The sequence below is a fragment of the Dipteris shenzhenensis genome, chromosome 8 (assembly GCF_047967505.1).
Source record: "Dipteris shenzhenensis isolate YYH24624 ecotype China chromosome 8, Dip_SZ_1.0, whole genome shotgun sequence".
Classification (NCBI taxonomy): Eukaryota; Viridiplantae; Streptophyta; class Polypodiopsida; order Gleicheniales; family Dipteridaceae; genus Dipteris; species Dipteris shenzhenensis.
The window spans coordinates 39,684,988-39,694,912 of record NC_141603.1 but is presented as its reverse complement, the minus strand read 5'-3'; the positions used below and the strand labels follow the sequence as shown (position 1 = coordinate 39,694,912).

Below are 9,925 nucleotides of genomic sequence, written 5' to 3'. Positions count from 1 at the left end.
CGTGCTGGGGCGCGGGCTGCTTACCCTTATCGTGCATACTGATGGCGGTAGTGATCTGTTGCCCAAGGTTCTTACCCATCTGGGTGATAGCTGTATCGTGCATAGCCATAGCAGTGGTGAGCTGCTGCCCCAACTGCTGACCCATCTGCTGAAAAGCCCCCTGAAGCATCGAGGCCAATGCATCTAGAAACTGTGTGTCGGTAGGCATAGCAGAAACTGGCTGTGAAGGAGATGCACCCTCGGGGACCGGCATCTGCTCCTGCTGAGCAACATCGTCACCGTGCTGAGATGACTCATCTGACCGGGGTGCACGTTTGGGTGCCATGAGTGACACGAGGAAAATGTGCCAAGTGTCGAAGGCTCGATGTAGAGGCTCGCGAGGGTGCTCAGTAAAGAGGCTCAATTGCAGTCGTTGAAGAGGGTCGAAGAAAGCTCGATGAGGAGGCTGGGAAGGGGGCTCAAAATGAGCCACGAAGGTGGCTTAGAGAGGCCCAGAATAGGGCTGTAGGAGTACCCTAAAAGAGGTTTTTTTTTTTTTTTTTTGGGTGTGTGTGTGTAGCTTAGGACAACTAAGACACCTAGGGTAGTCTCAACTAAACCAAACTGACTAAACCCAACCTTATCCAATCACTAACCTAACTAGACCTAAACTAACCTAACCAACCAAACCTAAACCTAACCCTAACTGAACTAACCCTAGTTAAAGTCTAGGACCTTGTAGACTAAGGTTTGCAGGGCGGCAAAGGTGGCGCGCGACTGGCGGAGCGGAAGGCGACGGGGAGGACCGTGGGCGCGCGACTGGCGGAGCAGAAGGCGACGGGGAGGAGACGAGGTTCGGAGGCGGTGCGGCGTAGGAGACTACAGGGTGTAGATGCCACGAACAAAGATGGGCTCCGGCGACTCACGAACGGCGACGGGAGGCGCAGGGCTCCGACGAATCACGGAACGGGTAGCTTGAGGCTGTGGTGATGGGCAGCTCGAGGCCATCGGTGGCAGCCGTGTGGAGCTTCAGATTAAAATGGTCGGAGGGCTCTCGTGCGCTTGGGCTGTGGTCTCGTGGATGCCCTCGTGGGTTGCTGTGGAGCGCTGGTACTGTTTGCCTGCTCGAAAGGGGATTTGCAAGTGAAGGGGAAACGAAGGTGCCAGAGAGCGGTGCTCTGATACCAATGTAGAGAAGGGGGAAGGGGCAGATTTGGAGATGGGGAGAGAATAGCAAAAGGAGGGGAGGAGAAGAGAGGAGAAGGGGAAGGAGAAAGGAAGAGAGAGAAGGCTGAGGGGATAGAGAGAGGGAGAGAGAGAGAGTGTGAGCGTAGGCAGTAGGTAGCAGGAAGGAGCGTAGATAGGATTAGATGTCACATCAAAAAGTGCCTTACAATCCTTTTGGGTTGACTTATATAGTCCCCCACAGTTCCCACATTTCCTTTACTATTCTCCCATCTATTACCCCCTTAAAATCCTTCTTTTTCCCACCTTCATTACAAAGGCTGCCAGGAGTCCGGCTTGAACTCTGGCTCTCTCCATGGGTCTCTACCACTGATCATGAAAATGAATAGCTCTCATGTACTACGCTCTGCCGCTGGCATCTCAGAGAACGAGGCGCCGCCGTGCTTGTCTTCCCCAAACTTGTTGAAGTCCCCTCTAACAATCCAAGAGTCAACATCCGGAAGATACTTTGACAGCCTTCTCCAAAAGGCCGGGTGATGCTGTCTACACGCTGGGGCATACACGTTCAGGATTCCAATCCTGGACTCTCCCGTCTGAACTCCCATCAAAACTGCTCGTCCTGGAATGAGCTCGCCCTGATCGTAGACCTCTAGAGCCAAGGTCTGTGAGATTGAGATGCAAACCCCTCCGCTCCGTCCTACTGCGGGAGACCACTTCTCTGGACCTCTCCCTGGAAGAAGGTGATGGCGTCGTCTGATGTCTGCTGCTGAAAACATGTGCTCCTGAATCATAAGGATGTCCACTACACGCCCTACCACTGCCCTCTGCAACTCCTGCTGGAGCAACAAGTACTGCGGCTGACTACGAACATGGTCGTGGAGCCCATGTACGTTCCAACTCACTATGGTCCAGCTCATGAGGACGGAGGAGTCGGGAACAAGGCTCTCCTGTGGGTGGGTGCATGTCCTAGAAAGACTGACTTGTGTGATTTTGCCGGGGGTTTGGAGGGCGAGTAGTCAGTGTCTGTGCGGCGTCGTACTAGGGTGGATACTGGCTCAATACCGATATTCTGTGCCCACTTCATCATGAAGGAGGCCTCCATCCCGAACAACTCCGCACACGTCTGGATGGGCCAGAAGTGTGCCTACTCCACCTTGCCTCCATCGGCAATCTGATAACTCCCGTTGCTAAACCACACACCGGCTCCTCGCACGTAAAGCTCAGCTGAAAGTTCACCTCCGTGCCATGGGTGTACCAAAGATCTAGTCCCTGTGGTCCCATCCACACGTCCGCAACCGAAAATCTCCAAACAGGGTGTGTCTGAGATCCCACTGCACTGATCAAACCCCCCTTTCGGGGTTGAAGGACCATGAGCGTGTGGGGGGAACCCTAGAGGGGGAGGGGGAAGTGAAGAGGAGGAGGGGGAGGGGTCGGGGGGGGGGCAGAGGGGGAGGAGGAGGGAAAAGGGCGACCTCAGGTCCCCGCTCTGCTAATCAGGCTCGCGAGGGCTCTAGATCGGCTCCTCCATGGCCCTCGTCGAGCTAGCGACTGCGGCTTCTGCCATCGCTGCATCTAGAGCTCCTGGGGCTCTCTGCTGCTGCAAGGGTGGGTGCGGAGGCTGGACTTCTGAAGTTGGAGGATTGGCTAGATGGGCAGAGGCCCCCGTTGCTAAGGGAGGCTCCTGCTGTTCCTCTTTCGAGGCTCTCGGTCAACCCTGTCCCTCTCCTTGCGGTTGGTCCTTTGTCTGCAACGTTTGCGGGCCTGCTTGCTTGTTTCCTTTTTCTTTTTAGCCTGTGTCCAGTTCCCTTCCGAGGGGGTAACCCATGGGTTCTGAGACTCCTGCTTCTCCTTCCTGAGAGGGCGCTGAACTCGGGCCTGCTGACTCTGCCTACTCTGTGGAGGAGGGGGAGGAGGTGCACGAGGGAGGCCACCACGGGGGCAATCTCTGGCGAGGTGACCCATCTGTCTACATCGAAGACACTGGCCTGGTAACCCGGAGATCTCCACCCTTTGGCGAAGTGTGCCCCCTTCCAAGGTCTTGAGAAGGATCAACTCTGGGAGGGACTCTGGGCTTTCCACCACCAGTCTGATCTTGGGGACTCCATCATCTGCTAGAATGGAGGCGGTTGTCTCTAGCTGGGACTCAAGCACCGTGCCAATGGAAGGGAGGATGGCTCGATACTCCTTAGGGAGCCCTGGGAAACGGAGTGTAATCGGAAACCGTGGAACATGGTGTGTTGTGTCCATGTCCTCCACTGTGAACCCATGATACCAAGGAAAGAGATAGACAAGGTGCGGGCCAAGGAGTATGGGGCTCTGCTCCTCAAGTGTCAAGGCGGTGTCAGGGAGCTCAGCTGGATGAGGAAAACGCCTCGTCCATAGATGGTGACCTTTTGGATGTGGTCGCCCTCTAATTTCAAGCTCGCCTGAATCCACTCTCACACCTATCTCATTGTAGGCGTGAGGCCCACAATTTTGCCCACAAGCGCCTTGTCCTAGAGGGATTGAACTGCCTGCTGTACCTGTTGCTTGTCAGCTGGGGAAAGAACCTTAACGGCTGTGGGAGTCAAGGGTGTTTCCAGAAAGCCCCTTTGGCTAGACCAATCGCCACCAAGATTTTCTTTCACTGTAACAAACACTAATGCTCCCACTGCAGGGAGGCAAATGAAAAAGGAATAGAAAGAATGACAAGGCAAGGCGAGGCAGAAAGACGGAGGAGAGAGAAGGAGAGGGCGGCAGGGAAAGTAGAGGGGAGGAGAGGAAGGAGGGAGAGGAGGAGGAGGAAGGAATGAAGAGGAGGAAGGAGGGCTGGAGAGGCAGGAGAAGAGGAGGAGGAGGGCGGAGGCGGAGTGGCGAGGGGGGTGCACTGGCGGGAGGATGTGCGGGGCGGCAAGGAGGGGAGTGGGAGGCAAGGAGGCGGAAGGAGGGGTGGAGCAGGGGAGAAGGCAGGGCGGGGGGCGGAGCAAGGGGAGGCGGCACGAGGGAGAAGGTAGGGCGGGGGAGCAACAAGGGGAGGCGGCGCGGGGCGGGAGAAGGCAGGGCGGGGAGTAGAGGTGGAGCGGGGAGGGCAGGGCAGAGCCGAGAGGGAGGAGGGGTGAGGCGGAGCGAGGGAGAGGGCGAGGACGAGGTAGGGAGGAGGGGCGACGAGGAGGAGGGGGCAGCGGGCGGAGCAAACAAGAGCCGCGGGCAGCCTACAGGCCACCGCGGGCAGCGGGGGGGAGCTCACCGAGCAGCTCCTCCATGCATGGTCACTTTCTTGAGTTTGCACTCCTTGCTACAGCTTGCAATGAAGAGCCTTTGTGCCATAAAGATGCTTTTGACAGCAAAGGGATGGATTCAATGAGAGCTGAGCTACAATCTATTGCCAAAAATGACACATGGGAATTAGATCTCCCCCTCTCGGCAAGCATGCCATTGGTACCCGGTGGGTCTACAAATAAAAAAGGAAATCTGATGGCAGCATAGATCGACACAAAGCCCGTCTTGTTGCAAAAGGGTATGCCCAACAACAAGGCATTGACTTTGAGGAGACCTTTGCTCCCACTTCCAGGATTACCACTATTAGATGTGTCATTGCCATTGCAGCCCATCACCATTGGCAAGTGCACCAGCTCGACATCAAGACTGCCTTTCTTCATGGGGATCTGCAGGATGAAGTTTATGTGACACAACCTCCTGGCTTTGAGGTTGTTGTCTCTGAAAACAAGGTATGCCGGCTGAGAAAAGCCCTTTATGGTTTGAAGCAAGCACCCAGGGCATGGTATGCTAAAATTCATGCACACTTATTGTCCCTTGGTTTTCAAAATAGCCCCACAGAGCCCACTCTTTATGTCCGTGGGAGTGGATCTGATTTTTTAGTGCTGATTTTATGTGGATGACATGCTGATCACGGGCCCTGATACTCCGCATATTGCAGCTTTCAAGGCTGAGTTACAGCAAGCTTTTGAAATGTCAGACATGGGACAGCTGCACTATTATTTGGGCATTCAGTTTGCTCATGTTGAGGGGGGTATCATGATGTCAGAGTCCAAGTATATTGGACAGCTCCTTGATCATTTTCAGTTTGAGGATTGCAAGCCAATCTCTACTCCAGTGGACCCTGGCTTCAAATTTTCAGCTCATGATGGGAGCCCACCATGTGATATCACTCTTTACCAATAGGCTGTTGGATGTCTCATTTATTTATGCCACACCAGACCTGACTAACAGTATGTAGTATCCCAGCTCAGTAGGTTCATGCACATGCCCAGTTCACAACATTGGCAGGCAGTGAAGAGAGTCTTCAAATATCTCAGAGGCACTCAGGATTTAGCCCTCTTCTATGGTGATCAGGGTTCACTTACCATGCATGCTTACACGGATAGTGACTGGGCAGGTTATTCCGACACCAAAGTGTCACATGCCGGCAACTGTTTTTTGCTTGGCAGTTCATGTATCTCTTGGCTCAGCAAGAAGCAACCCACAGTTGCCACATCCAGCCATGAGGCTGAGTACAGGGCAGCCTTCACCGCTACAGTAGAGTCGGTTTGGCTTCGACAGCTACTTACAGATCTTGCTATTCCCCAGACATCCTCCACTATGGTCTACATTGACAGCCAGAGTGCTTTGGCCATTGCACGTAATCTAGTGTTTCATGCGCGTACCAAGCACATTGAAGTTCACTATCATTATGTTTGAGAGCGGTTGTCAGCAGGAGACATAGAGTTGTCCTACCTTCCCACAGAGGACAACATAGCAGATATGTTTAGAAAGGCACTTTCTCGTCCCAAGTTCGAAGTCTTTCGACAGGCTTTACACTTGGTTCCCTTTGTTACATGATCTGGCATACCTTGTACATTCATAGGTGGCTATATCCTTTTGGATGAACATGTGCCACCATGATCAGAAAATACTAGGTATTTTGAGACATTTCTAGAATACTTCAGCCCATACCATGGAGGGGGGTTTATAGGCCATCTTCTCCCGGTCGTATTGATGGCCTCTGGGCCCTGGTATGTGTCATGTAGCTTTAGTTATTGGCACTTAGGTCACCTAGTACTTTTAGTGTCTTATGACACCTAGTACTAGTGGTACCACTAGGACACTAGGTCCTAAGGTTCTCTTTTATAGTACTTTGTACTTTCATTTTCATTATTCTAGTTGATGTGACGGCTTCCACTTCTTGCTCCACTCTTGTGCATCCTTTTGCTTCCGTGAGCCTACAACAAGGAGGCGACAAAATTGTAGAGAAAAAAGCTGAGAATTTTAGTATAGAGGTCATACAATCGTGTGGGTTCTGTACTTACATACAAAAATGTTTGTATATGCATCTATATAGTTTGTGCAATATTACTGCATAGCAAGAGGAACAAAAACAGTTTTGACAAGAGGATAAATATGTAAAAACAGTGTGCTTGCACTTTTTTCAAGTTTTGACAGTTTTTAAAACTTTCAGCAGTGAAATCCGACTTGTCGATGCCCTTTGGAATACAAATCACAATACTTTTATGCATTTGTGATAGTTTTGACTGCGAATTGGACTTCTGTGCTTGCACACAGAACTCAAGTAGTCAATGCACAGCCACAGAAGGTGCCTTCAATTTTATAGTTGAGAAAGAAAGAAAAAAAGAAAGATATATTAATGTCCACGGGAGGCCTCGCGGGTCAATGGGACAAATTGACACTAACATAGAAAAACTCATACAAGCCACAAAGGGCTGAGGCAAAGGGCGCGCTAAGACCCTTTACTAAGTACTATGCTGAAATAAAAAGAGCTCAATGGCTAAAGCAAAATCAAGTACAAAAATATATCATATCACGTGCTATCTGCTGGTGCGAGTAGGCTGAGAATTGGAACTGGAACTGAAAACTCAGAAACCAAAACTTGGCACTGTGGTGGCTCGAATCTGAGTTTGTCTGGCTGTCTCATGCTGCGGTGTCGGAGGGGGCACGGTCTCCTCGATTTCTGAACCTGCTGAGCTATGTTCAGAGTGACCCCTTGTCTCGGGCGGTCCCCTTTGAGGAAAGCTATGAGAGGGCGAACCTCAATCGAGTGTGCTCTATGGCCTCTGCAATCCTCTCTCGGTAATCTAGACTGCCCGCATAGTAGCCAGCTCCTCCTCCACTATGCCCTGGAGTCCACTCGAATGCATGAAAATCTGTGACGTGCTGCTGTGTATGGTTAGCCTCTGCATCCTGTGGTGTGATCGCCTCCTGTTGCTGTCTGATTTGTTGTAGTAGAGTCTCTTAGTGTTGGCGCATCTCAAGCAGATAGAGTCCAATGTAGACCTGGTCATGGAAGTGGATCAATCGTGATAGTGGGCCGAAGCCACTTTCATCCTGATAGAGACAATGGTATCGTCCCTGGATCTCGTAGCAGGCTGGGCAGGTGCAAAGAAAGTTTCTCTGTCTCAACCACGCCCAGTGTGCATAGCGTGCAGGTCCGCTGCTCTCTAGGTATACGTGCTACTCTCCCTGTCTGAACCCTCAGCTGATGGGATAAAACCCGCATTTGCCCAATGGCGATCCTCAGTGCATGTGAGACACTTCTGTCCTCAAGGTATAGGGGTATGACGATGAATCCCTCCTCTGAGACATTCAAGAAATGGTCACAGTAAACCTGTGTCTTGGTGGGAAGCTTCTGATCTCCCCCCCAAGCCTGAGATGTGTGGAGCTAGAGAAGATCTAACCGTATGATACAACTAATCTCATCTCGTGGTATTGACTCAGGGGGTGCATCCAAACTACACTGAAAGGGGGGGAGCCTGTTCATCTGAATCCCGTGTCTGGCAAACCATGTGGATACATGTGCATACAATGTGTCCGCCCCATCCTCAGCTAGTCGTCTGGATGACTCCAGAGCCACTCTTGGTAATCTCCAATGAGGTAAGTCCCAGACACTGGATGAAAGTCACTCTTTGAAAGATGGCATCAATATGTAGTGGTGTCATGGCGAACTCTGCTTGTACTATCTCATGCGGGACTGAGGGCTTGCTCCGAATCATCCTACATCCCAAGGTCACTTGTAGCCGCTCAAATCTCTTCCACACTGCTATCGGTAAATCACATGCCTAGAAGGGTGCTGCATACATGACAGTCGGTCGCACTAGCATATCGAAAAGCCAGCACTTCATCGGTGGATCCTGAAAGTGTGCCTGGAAACACTCTCTCTCCAATCAAGCCAAAGCACCCCGTCCCCGTGTGAGTCGTGCTTGGGCTGCATGTGTCATAGTGAAAAGGGGTCTTGTAAGACTGCTCCCAAATATGTGTAGGACTGCACTATCTCCACTGGCTCGGCTCGATAAGTGAAACTGAGTCGTCGGATTACTGCATGTGAGGTGTTGAAGACCATAACCTTGGTCTTCCCAAGGTTGACTGTTAGGTCTCTCTCTCTACAGAACACCTTTAGGGCCTCCAAGTGTCTTTGCAGCCCCTCCGCTGAGGATGAGATAAGGACTATGTCATCAGCGTATAGCAATATCTGTATCTAAGATCGGCCAGTAGTGATCCTTCGCCTCCTAGGCGGTCTATGAAAGAGGTGATCTCATCAATGTACAGCCCAAAGAGAGTCGGTGAGAGGGGGCAACCTTGCTCATACTCTCAACCCAATCCGATAGGCCACCTGGGGCACAAACTCTACTTCTGACTGACTCATATATGCTCATCACCCCCCATATCAGTGTCTCTAGAATTGACAGCTGCTGTAGCCTCTTGATCATGTGGGATCGTCGGACAATGTCAAAAGCCTTCTGAATGTCTACAAAGCATGTGTAGATTTTTTGGTGTCTAGACCTCATCTTCTCAATGATAACCCTCAGAGTGAACACTGAAGATGTGATCTAGGGTAGAGTGCTATCTCCGGAATCCTACCTATGCTAGTGCCCGTTGCCCTCGATCCTTTGTATGACTACTGAGTTCCCTCTCTAGAACTAATCCATAAATCTTGGCCTGAGTGTGGCCAATCATAAGGGTCTGATAGTTCCCCGTCTCCATAGGGTCCCTGGCTTTGTGTACCGGCACAATAGTGGTGGTACTCCCAAGAAGGCGTGACACAACCCGGTTGAACATTTGTGTTAGGATCAGGGCTAGGACCTCCTATTCATGTGCAAAGTGCTCAGTTCGAAGGCCCTCATGGTCCTGCGCTCACCGATTGTGTAGACGGCGAAGTGCAGCCCGTACATTTTGTGTGGTGAACAGATGACAAGTGGTGTGCCTAGGCGTGGAGGACATATCCGGCGGTGTCTGCATCTGGGCATTATAGAGGGAGGATGCACGTGTGCCACACATCTGGGTTAGAGATGGGATAGGTGGCTTCCCCTCTGATAGAAATCCCCATCCAGTGGTCAGGTCTCCTCCTCGGAATGATTTGACAATCTCATCCATCCTATGTGTGAGGAAAGCCCGTCTTTTATGACACGTCAGTCGTCGATAGATCCTCTGTGCCTCAGGTGACGTCAGATGACTCAAGTCATGCTGCTGTGTGAAGTGGGCTCTCGCCTCTCTGCACTCGTCATGCACTCGTCATTGAACCAAGGGTTCCGAGGCATCTTCCCATCCCTGGCCCGCCCGGATCGGGTCGTGGGAAAAGATTTGATAGCAACGTCCTGTACCATTGAGACAAGGGTGTCGGAGGCGTTGGTGAGGTCTATGTCATCTCCAAGTAGAGCTGGGAGCTCCTTGGCTAGATGGCTCATGTACATTGGGTCAAGAGCATGGTATAAGTGGATATGAGTGCATGGGGGGAGCTCTCCTTGTGGCTAGCATGGTGGTGGAGATATGGAAG

General features: G+C 51.7%; 1 protein-coding gene across 2 annotated transcripts in view; it reads left to right on the top strand.

Annotated features, from left to right (window-relative positions):
* Positions 1-9,925, top strand: part of LOC147899483 (Thioredoxin superfamily protein) — a 128,957-nt gene that overhangs the window by 34,051 nt on the left and 84,981 nt on the right. The gene's annotated exons all lie outside the window — the stretch shown is intronic.